Here is a 10,905-nt window from a genome sequence, read left to right on the forward strand (position 1 = left end):
GTGTGGCGAGGTCGCGCGCGAAATAGCGGCATCGGGCGGCCACTGGTCCAACGAAAGGGACTGTTTATAGTCGCGGCCTCAGGGGCTGGGGGTGGCTTAGGGGCCGTTCTGGGGGCGACTCCCGCCTCGGCCGGCCGGTGGGGGGCGCCCTGCCGCCAGTGGCTTCTGCCGTCCCCTTTGTTAGGGTCCGTGCACTCCGCTGGCCGGAACTGCTCCTCCGACCCGACCAGAGGGTGTCAAAGACCAGTGTGGTTTAGTACTCTGATGCAAAGACGTTTGGGTGGGTTTCTGTCCTTCCTTATCAACCCACAATATTGAAATGACCCCCCCCCAAAAAAAAACGAACAAAACAAAACAAAAAAAAAGGTGTTGCCCTTACAAGATGCTAGAAAAGAGAACCGCACGATCTGCGTGCCTACTAGCTCCCTCGCGGCCACCTCCCGATCAGCGTTCCTTGAGTTTCGGTCCTAGCTAGACAATTTGCCAGTGGTGTGACCTCTGTGGAGGTTTCTCGACGCTTTTGTTTCCTCTGCTTAAAAAATAAAAATAAATAAAAGTAATACAAGGTAATACACCTTGCCCTGGTAATACAAGGTAATACACCTTGCCCTGGCCGGTGTAGCTCAGTGAATTGAGCGCAAGCCTGCGAACCACAGGATCGCGGTTCGATTCCCAGTCAGGGCACATGCCTGGGTTGCAGGCCAGTTCCCAGTGGAGGACACATAAGAGGCAACCACACATTGATATTTCTCTCCCTCTCTCCTTCCCTTCCCCTCTCTCTGAAAATAAATAAATAAAGAATTTAAAAAATAAAGATAAATAAAATCTTTAAAAAGTCTTTTAAAAAAGTAATAGTATTACCTTAAATCTGTGAGGATTTCACAAAAGAAAGCATTTAGAATAGTAAGCTAATAGTATCAGAATCAGAAGGCATGATCATTTGGATTTAATGCTTTCTTTTTTTTCCTTCTAGAAGAACTCGGGGGTCTTCCACTTGTTGATCACCTGGCCTATCCCGCGCCCCCTCTGCTGGCGAAGAAGCCCCGGGGGGTGGGGGGGGTGCGGAGGGGAGCCAACAAGGAGGGGTCGGGATGTGACTGCCGGGCAGTCACGGATGGAAGTAGCTCACGGCTAGGATGATTGGCAGAGCCAGAGGAGTGGAGCTTTGGCCTTGCTCTGGTCCCTGTCCTCTGCTTTCCTGGCCGCCAGGGGTTCTTGAGAATGTTCGGTGTCACTCTGCTCTCACCTGCACAGGATCGGCCCCCAGAGGTGGGGAAACCCATCCAGCAGCTTCTGCTGGTCCAGAAGGCCGCTGGGAATGAACTTGGCGATGGTCAACCGTCTATGTCAGGTTGGCCGGGCTACGACAGTGCCCAGCTGTTTGGTCAAACATTAGATGCTGCAGTGAAGGTATTTTGTAGATCTAATTGACATCGACAATCAGTGGACTTTCAGTAAAAAGATTGCCCTCTATAGTGTTGATAAGCCTCACCTAATTAATTGAAGGCCATAAGAGCAAACAAACAACCCCAAAACAAAAACAGATTTCTCAGCAAAGAAAGATTTCTGCCTCAGGACTGTATAGAAATCCTGCAAGAGTCTCTGGCCTACTGGTCTACCCTACAGATTACAGGCTTGCCATCCCCACCACTGGAGCCAATTCCTTTAATACACNGGGGGGGGGGGGGGGGTTGGGGGTTGGGGTGCGGAGGGGAGCCAACAAGGAGGGGTCGGGATGTGACTGCCGGGCAGTCACGGATGGAAGTAGCCCACGGCTAGGATGATTAGCAGAGCCAGAGGAGTGGAGCTTTGTTGGCCTTGCTCTGGTCCCTGTCCTCTGCTTTCCTGGCCGCCAGGGGTTCTTGAGAATGTTCGGTGTCACTCTGCTCTCACCTGCACAGGATGGGCCCCCAGAGGTGGGGAAGCCCATCCAGCAGCTTCTGCTGGTCCAGAAGGCCGCTGGGAATGAACTTGGCGATGGTCAACCGTCTGTGTCAGGTTGGCCGGGCTACGACAGTGCCCAGCTGTTTGGTCAAACATTAGATGCTGCAGTGAAGGTATTTTGTAGATCTAATTGACATCGACAATCAGTGGACTTTCAGTAAAAAGATTGCCCTCTATAGTGTTGATAAGCCTCACCTAATTAATTGAAGGCCATAAGAGCAAACAAACAACCCCAAAACAAAAACAGATTTCTCAGCAAAGAAAGATTTCTGCCTCAGGACTGTATAGAAATCCTGCAAGAGTCTCTGGCCTACTGGTCTACCCTACAGATTACAGGCTTGCCATCCCCACCACTGGAGCCAATTCCTTTAATACACATAAATTTTTGAGTGCCAATTTTGTATGAGACACTATAATAAGCAGTTTATATAATCCCCCCACCCCCAATCTTTATAACAACTCTTTAAACTGAGAAAACCTTGAGACTTGGAGGCGTTAGGTAATTTCCTCAAGATTGTACATTGCTACTTATCTTTTAAGACTCAGATCCAATGTCACCTCCCTTTGAAGTTCTCCTTAAGTGCCTGGGGCTCCTCTCAGTTTTCTTTACATTCAGAGCATTTCCATCTATTAGGTAGCACTGATCGTGGTGCGTTTGCCCGAGGGTCTCTCTGTTCAGACCACGAGGGCTTCTGAAGGCGTGGATTTGCCTGCTCCTTCTGGAATCCTCAGCCCCTAGTTCAGTGCGCTCCCCTCGGGGCCCTCAGTGAAGGATAGCATCAGTACTATCCCTGCCTCCCTGGGGGCCGCGTACCCAGCAGCAGACACCCCCCACACACACGTGTGCAGGAGTCCGCAGATGCTGGAGGAATAGCCCAGCAAAGTCACACCCCCAAGTGAAGAAAAAGACACACACAAGCCTCTGCTTGCACCCTCCTGGAATCTGGGGCCCACTGTGCCGACAGTTTGCTCCACCTTCTAGGGATTCAGTGGAAGGCTCAGTACCCATTGCTGACGTTGGCAGGGATGCCCTTGGGGACACTAGGGTTGTCCCTGAGCATCTGTACCTTGAACTCAAAGACCCAGTGAAGGAACTGCGGGAAGGAAACCCCAGAATGGGCAGAAGGGATGGGCTGCAAGCGTCCCAGGAGAGTTCTCCTGAGTAAGGCTGCATCCCCATGAGGCGAAAGGGGGAGGAGGAGGATTCCCCACTGGGGTGAATGGACGTGCTCCTACCTGGGAGTGGGTAAAGAGTCAGCAGCCCCAGCAGTCTCATTCACAGGCCTCTTTTCTCCTGCCCCTCTCTCCAATGTTCTGCTCTTTCCAGACTGTTTCTAAGGATGGGGTCAGGTGGGGGTGCAGAGGGGTGAGGTGTTCCTACATCCAGGTGCCTCACCTGAACGCAACAGGTGAAGTCTGCTTTCTGAAGCAGAAACAGGGCAGTCACAGAGTTCCTCTGTAGACACCCTCCTGTCTCTCTTACTTGGGGATAGCCCGGGGGCAGAAGGCATGTGTTGGGGGTGGTGACGTTGGACCTCCAAGGGGTCCAATTCCATCCCACACCTGGAAGGAGGCAGGAGGGGTGGAGGTGAACGACAGAAGTGGGGGGTGTGTTTGGGAGTAGGGGACTCTTGTAGGGAAAGGCAAGGAGGCCTGATGGGAGGAGCATGTGTGCACAGAAAATGCCCATGGCCCTGAGGTCACCTAGGGTAATCGAAGATCGTTCTGGGCCCGAGGTCTTAAATGGGTTACAGAATCATTAACTGACTATTGGGTTCGGGGACCTATTAGAGTACTTGAGTATAAATATAGAAATTGTCTCAGGAGGAATCTGGGTTCTTAGTCTGAGACTCCTGTTGCCACTTTTACCCCAGTCCCCTGGTTCAGAAGACCCTCAACCCCTTTCTACTGTCAGAATGCTGTCATATGTCACCCACCCACCGTTCTCCCATTCATCCCCCCATCATTTACTACCTCCCACCTCCCACCAACCACACACCGTCCACCCTTCACTTCTGGTCTGACTGCTCCTTCCAAAGGGGAGGCTGCTGTGCTCAGAGGCCAGGGACCCCTGTGGGATCCCCAGCGACCCCCCTCCCCAGGAAAGCCAGGGCCCAGTCCCTCGTTTTGCTGTTGGAGCAGACAAAGCACGCAGCAGCGATACAAGCGGGACCGGAAGGCTTTCTCACCCCAACTCCTCAGCCTTCCTTCTGGTCCCTTCCCCCACTGCCACTGCCACCCCAGAGGGTCCCAACTTCCCTGAAATGTCTCACCTAGAATGCCATTTATGTGACCTGCAGGGGACCCAGCAGAGCAGGCACACCCAGAAAGAGGGTCAAGAGCAGGGTTGGATTGCCCACGAAGAGAGAAGATTAGGAAGGACTAGGCTGTCTCTTAGATTACTAGGTCCAACCTCCTCCTGGTAAGATGGGGAAACTGAGGCCCAGAGAGAGGTGTAACTGCAGTTGACTGCCTGGGAGGCAGAGTGAAAAAGCCAGTTATGTCTCCTAATGTGGCCTGAGGAATGGGGTCATCTGGGCCTGTCACTTTCTCCCCAACGCCGACATTGGCAGCAATCCCAGATAAGGTCCTTGAGAAGGTAGGATATTGTGATTTATAATAAGAAACATATTTGGTATTCTTCAGCGCTACTAAAACGCTTGGAATTTCCGAAGTGGTGAAAGCAATGAAGGTATCTTTTGTTATGTTAATGGAACAAGTTTTCGAAAGCCCCTAGGTAATTAAGAATGGGGGTTGGTTGCCAGGGGAACCAGTTAAGAGATTAGGGGGTTGGAACTTCGGCCTTACCCTCTGACCTCCCAGGAAGCGAGAGGGGCCGGAGATTGTGTTTAATCACCAATGGCCAGTGATTTAATCAATCAGGCCTAGGTGCTGAAAACCCATAAAACCACAAAAGGACAGGTTCAGAGAGCTTCTGGGTTGGTGAACGCTTCGGGGGGCAGCGAGACTGGCTCACTGGGAGAGGGCATGGATGCTCTGTGCCCTTTCCCCAGGCCTTGCCTGATGCCAAGCTTTCATCTGGCTGTCTCTGAGTTGTCTTCATTTTCTAATAAACCTGTAATCTAATAAGTAAAATGTTTCTCTGAGTTCTGCCTCTCTGGCACCTGAAGGAGGGGGCAGTCTTGTAGGACTGAGCCCTTAACCCGTGAGGTCTGATACTAATTCCAGGTAGGTAGTGTCAGAATTGAGTGAGATTGTAGGGCACTCAGCTGCTGTTGGAGAATTGCTCGATGGTGTTGGAAAACCCCACACATCAGAATTGGTGTCAGAATTGAAGGTGGGTCCCAGAAAGAAAGAAATAGGACGGAGTGGGGTGCTGTGTGCCTCTATCTGCATCCATCTGTTTCCCGGTGGTCTCATCTCCTGGGGCTCTAGCCCCTTCCCTTCCTCACTCCACATCTGCTTTCTTGTTTGCTGGTGGGGAGAGCCCGAGTAGAGGCTCCGTGTCTGCATGGTCTAACAGCCTGGGGGAGAACTCCTGTTCCTTAATGAGAGTCCTGGTGGGAGCATGGCAGAGGACTGGCATTCCTGGTAGCTAATCGAAGATCGTTCTGGGCCCGAGGTCTTAAATGGGTTACAGAATCATTAACTGACTATTGGGTTCGGGGACCTATTAGAGTACTTGAGTATAAATATAGAAATTGTCTCAGGAGGAATCTGGGTTCTTAGTCTGAGACTCCTTCCCCAGCTGACTTTGGCCTTGAACCCAGGGGCCTGACATGAGGAGGAGGATACTACAGCTGCAGAGCCCCATCCTCCAGTCCATTTGTTGCCTTCAGAGGGCCCTTGGTTGCTACTGGGAGCAGGCCTGGTGGGTAGATGCAGGCTCTGAGACCTGGTCCAACTCCGCAGTTACTGCCTCATTTCTTCCTCTAAAGAATGCATGCGTGAATGAATGAGTAGGAGTCTGTACTGGGATCTCTCCCATCTTTCCGAACTCTTCATTTCATCATATCTATCCATCTTCTCTTTCTGTTCATCTCTCTGTCCTGTTCCAAGTTTCAGTCTCTCCCTCTTGGCCTTCCCTTTGCTAGTACCCTCTCCACTTCTATCTTCCCACCTCAAAGCATCGTAGAATTTTAGAATCAAAAAAGATCATTATTAATGCTGCCACTAATTTGTAACCTGCTTTCTGAGATATATGTCCTTCCACTTTTATGGCCTTGTTTGATCCTCCTTCAGGGCTCTACAGATTGGCATCCCCATTTTACAGATGAGGAAACTGAGGTCCATCATGGTGAAGACATAAGTCCAGAGCGTGTGATTAATCAGGGCAGAGCTGGGATTTTAACCCCTGGTTAGACAGAGTGCTCTCTCTGCAAGAGCACAGTGCCCCACAGTCTGTGGGCCCCAACCCGAGGGCAAAGCCCTTCCCAATCGTAGGCCATCTGGCTTTCCCTTGCCTAGGGGGCCCAGCTTCCGCTCCTGTTTAGATCATATGGTCTGGGTGGGGGTGAGGAACAGACTGCACACAGATTTTAGGATTACTGGCTCCAAGCATCAAGCCTCTTGAAACTGCAGAGGCTGAGAGGGTGAGAATGGGGGCAGAGGGGGGGGGCTAGATGGGTGAGGGGCTCCACGTAGTGCCCGCTGTGTTTCTGGGCCCACTCAGCCCTATCCCTTTGTCCTCAAGTTCCTCGCCCCCCCCCCCCGCCCTCACCAGCTGGCTTTAGGACTGTCCCTGCTTCTTAGGACAAGGAGAGAAGGACAAGAGCTCCATGGCACGGGAAACCTGGTGGGCACTGTGGTGGGTGCCGTGGACACAACACCTCTTGGTACACAGAACTCTGACAGGGGCAGCCTGGCAGGAGGGAGAGGGGCTCTCTGGGTTTGGGCCGTGACGCTTCTGGGTGCAGTGACAGGCACACGCCCTGTGTCACCACCCACAGATGGGTTTAAATCACAGTTGCTTGTGACCTGAAGCCAGTCTTTTTACTACCAGGAGCACCCTCTAAAAATGGATTTATAGGGTTGCCATGGTGATCGGTAATCATAATGGTTAATTTGTATGGAGTCTTACTCTGTGCCAGGCACTGTGCCGAGCGCTTTACACACATCGTTCCTGCAGTTCCTCGCACAGCCCTACCAGCTCAGCTGGCGTTATCCCTCTTTTACAACGGAGGGCATTTAAGGATAAGAGGGAGGATGTCACTTGGCCAAAGTCACAGAGCTAGTTCATGGCGAATCCAGAATTCGGTGCAGGCAGGCGTTTTTGGCTCCAGGCGCTCAGTCTCACTTGGCTGATCTCAGCTAACAACTAACACTCACTGGGCACTTACTATGCAGCAGGCATCATTAGAAGCATTTTACACAGATCCATTCATTTAGTCACTGTAGGCGTCCTATACAACAGTCACTTAGGAACGCCGAGGACACCCAGACACAAGGGATGTGCTGAATCGTCCTAAACCTCCCGCCAGGAATCCCGTCCAGGCGGCCGACTTGAGAGCCAGTGCTCTTCAGAAAAATAAACAAGCAGAAAAGGTTTTTTCTTAAAAAAAGTTAAGGCATAACGTACATATAGGAGAGTGCAGAAATAAGAAATATTTAGCTTAGGGCCCTGGCTGGTGTAGCTCAGTGGATTGAGCGCTGGCCTGCGAACCAGACGATCGCGGTTCAATTCCCAGTCAGGGCACATTCCTGGGTTGCAGGCCAGTTCCGGGTAGGGGCCAGCTCCCAGCAGGGGATGAACAAGAAGCAACCATACATTGATGTTTCTCTTCCTCTCTCCCTTCCCCTCTAAAGATAAATAAATAAAATATTTTTAAAAAAGAGAAATATTTAGCTTAGGGAAGGTTCCCATAGTGAATATACTGTGTAAATACTAAATATCACCTGTATCCTAAAAGACCCCTTTCAGTAACAACTTCCACACTTTTCCCTGAAGCTGACCTCTATCTTGACTTCTAAAACCATAAATTACTGTATTTTTAGGACTATAAGACATACCTAGGTTTAGAGGAGGAAAATAAGAAAAAAAATTTTGAACCAAAAATTGTGGTAAAATATTTAATAACCTGTGATCTCACTCCACTGCTGCCCCCGCTCCAACGCGAGCCAGGTAAGCTACATTTGGACTGTTAGATTTGGGGGGAGGGGAAAGAAAGGGCATCTTATAGTCTGAAAATATGGTAGTTTTGCCAGTTTTTGAGTTTTATATAAATAGAATTATACAGTGGTACTCTTCTGTTCAATACATGATTCATCTACATTGTTAGATGTAGCAACACTTTATTCAACTGTAGATTTGTCTACCCAACCACTGATCCCAGTGTTTGGCTGAATGATGCTGCTATAAACGATCTTTTGCATGTGCTTGGGAATTACACACACACACATCTCCATTGGGTGTATATCTGGGGGTGGGATTGTTTGTTGCTTTCAAATGGTTGTACAAATTTGTTTCCTGTATGAGAGTCCCCTTACTTTACATCTTGATATTGTCAGTATTTAAAATTGTTACTAATCTGGTGGATACGCAGTGGTGTCCCGTTATGGTTTCCCACATGTGTTTGTTAAGTGAGGTATAACCAGAAGCAACTGCTCTGAACACTCACTCTGTACAGCTTTTCCTAACAATCCTATGCGGAAGGTGTGGTTATCACCCCCATTTTGCAGATGGGGACATGGAGGCCATACTCCCTTTTTCTTTTCTCTTTCGGAATCCAGTCACCTTTCCTGGGGACTCCTCCCCACTTTTATCCAGTGGGGCTGGGATGTCTGGTTACCACCAAGCTTGGGAGGCCCCTTGGGCCAGGATGTTCTCCTGGGTGGGGAGAAGAGGAAGGCTGGAGTGAAGTGGGTAGGCGTGGGGAGGAGAGAATGGATGAAGCATAAAGACTGGTGTGTGGGACCAGAGATCCTGGCTCTGGGCATGGGATGATGAGGCCAGAAGAGCGGTCTGGGACGAAGCAGAAAGCATGACTGGAGCTATTTGTGGACTCCTAGCGCTGCGGGGGAAGGGGGAGGCATGTAGCCAGGGAATAAGGACCCCTGCGTGTGGGAGTGTTGGGGATCTCGCTGGATCCAAGGCCCTCTCTCCGGGGTTTCCCTGAATCTGAGGACTCTGTAGGGTCTCTAATCCTACAGCCTTGTTGGGAGTGGTCCTTCTGAGTTCAGACATTACTTGGTAGAGTCCCTTTGAGTTTACTAAGGGGTAGGTAGCACTCTGTTCTCCAGGGCCAGGGGGCGTAGGAGGCAGGGCCTGGAGACACTCCAGGGAGTGTGGGGAAGGACATGAGGTTTGCTTGGATCCTGGGCTCCTGATCTTTTAGGCCAAGAGGCATCTGGCAAGGTGGCACCTTGTTCTTTGACTTAACAGGTGTCAGGAGAGGCAGGGCAAGTGATTTTTCCCACTCTAACATCTGTCTCTTTCTGGCTAGAGCCCTGCGTGCCTCTCTGCCTTTGCAAGCAGTATGGTCTGCATGGATTCTCCCGTCCCCCGCTCTCTTGAGCCCTGAGCCCATGGCTCACTGGTGATGCCCCGGCAGCACACGCAGCATGGCGCAGGGGGACATCCACAGCAGGCAGCAAATTTATTCAGCTTGAGTTACCTTGAGCGAGCCTGTCCCCTCTCTGGGTGGTGACAGAGCTCTCACAGGGCCCAACATCATTCCCTTGGCTCTTTTCCTGCACAGGGTTTGGGCAACGAGGAAGAGACGCCCTCCGTGCCAGTTGGCCTGGAAGCAGTGCTGACTCTGGACGGTTGGGGGCCATGCCAGCACTGGGCCTAGGACCATGCAAAACGGCTCCAGAAGGTCTCGTTTCCTAAACTGCCCGAGCTAGATGGGTCTCACAATTCAAGGAGTTCCCCTCCTCCATTTTACAGATGGTAAAACTGAAGCTGAGGAAGGGGAAGTGGCCACAAAGCTGGCAAGGAGCAGAGCTGGCTGGACTGGAGATACTGGATCCCAGCCAGCCCGACTGCAGATGGACTCTCCTCTCCCCACACCTTCCCCTGCGGGGTGTTCACTTCTTGAGCTGAGCATCCTAGGGGAAGGACTCAGGCCCTGTCCTCCGGGCCTGACGTCCTCTGTGAGTCTCTGTGGAGACCCTCACTCTTTTGATCTGGTCTTGCAAGAGTGGGGGCTGCTGGGCAAGGAGGCAGCCGCACTCATGTGCCATTGCTCAGCCCGCACACCTGGGGCGACTGTGGAGGATGCTGTACCTGGGGCCTGGGCATCAGTTGACACGGAGAGAAGCTGAGCTCCCTACTCAGGGTGGGCACAGTGGGCAGTCCAGGGAAGCTGGAGAGGCTGGGAAGCCGAAGTTCTGCGGAGGCCTGGGGGCCCAGTCCCACATCAGTGCTACCTCTGTTCTGGACCCCCCCAGCCAGCTTGCACTCTGCACCATAGTCTTTTGTCCTGGGCACTTGTTTAGAATGGTTATGTCAGCTGTTTTGGGAGGCAGTAAAACATAGAGGTTAATCATGCAGACTCTGCTTGGGTTCACATCCCTGCTCTTCCACTTACTGGCTGTGTCACCTCGAGCAACTCACATACCTCTCTGTGCCTCAGTTTCCTTACCTTAAAAATAGGATAATGATAGCACTTACTACATGCTGTTGTGAAGTGCGTATGAGTGAAGCCTACGAGTGATGCTAAAGTGGAAGACTGTGTAACGCTGGCTCACGGTTCACCTCCTCCATGGAGTCTTTCCATGTCCTGGATGTATAACTGACCGCCTGTGCCTCTGGGTCCCCACCGTGTCCCATATAAATGCCCCCAGGGCACCTGCACACTTCTGAGACTTATTTACATGCCTGCCTCCCCTCACTGGGCAGGGAGCTCCTTGGGATCGGAGAGTGATCTCTGCTCCCCTGTGTGCAGCACAGAACCTGGGCACAATAGGTGTGCCAGAAATGTGTGATGCATGAGCGGGGGAGGTGCGTGGAGGCCTCCTCATGTCCCGTTTCCTGCCTCCTTGGAATTATCCCAGACA

This window comes from Sturnira hondurensis, unplaced genomic scaffold, assembly GCF_014824575.4.
Source record: "Sturnira hondurensis isolate 20B ecotype Veracruz unplaced genomic scaffold, ASM1482457v3 Scaffold0021632, whole genome shotgun sequence".
Classification (NCBI taxonomy): domain Eukaryota; kingdom Metazoa; phylum Chordata; class Mammalia; order Chiroptera; family Phyllostomidae; genus Sturnira; species Sturnira hondurensis.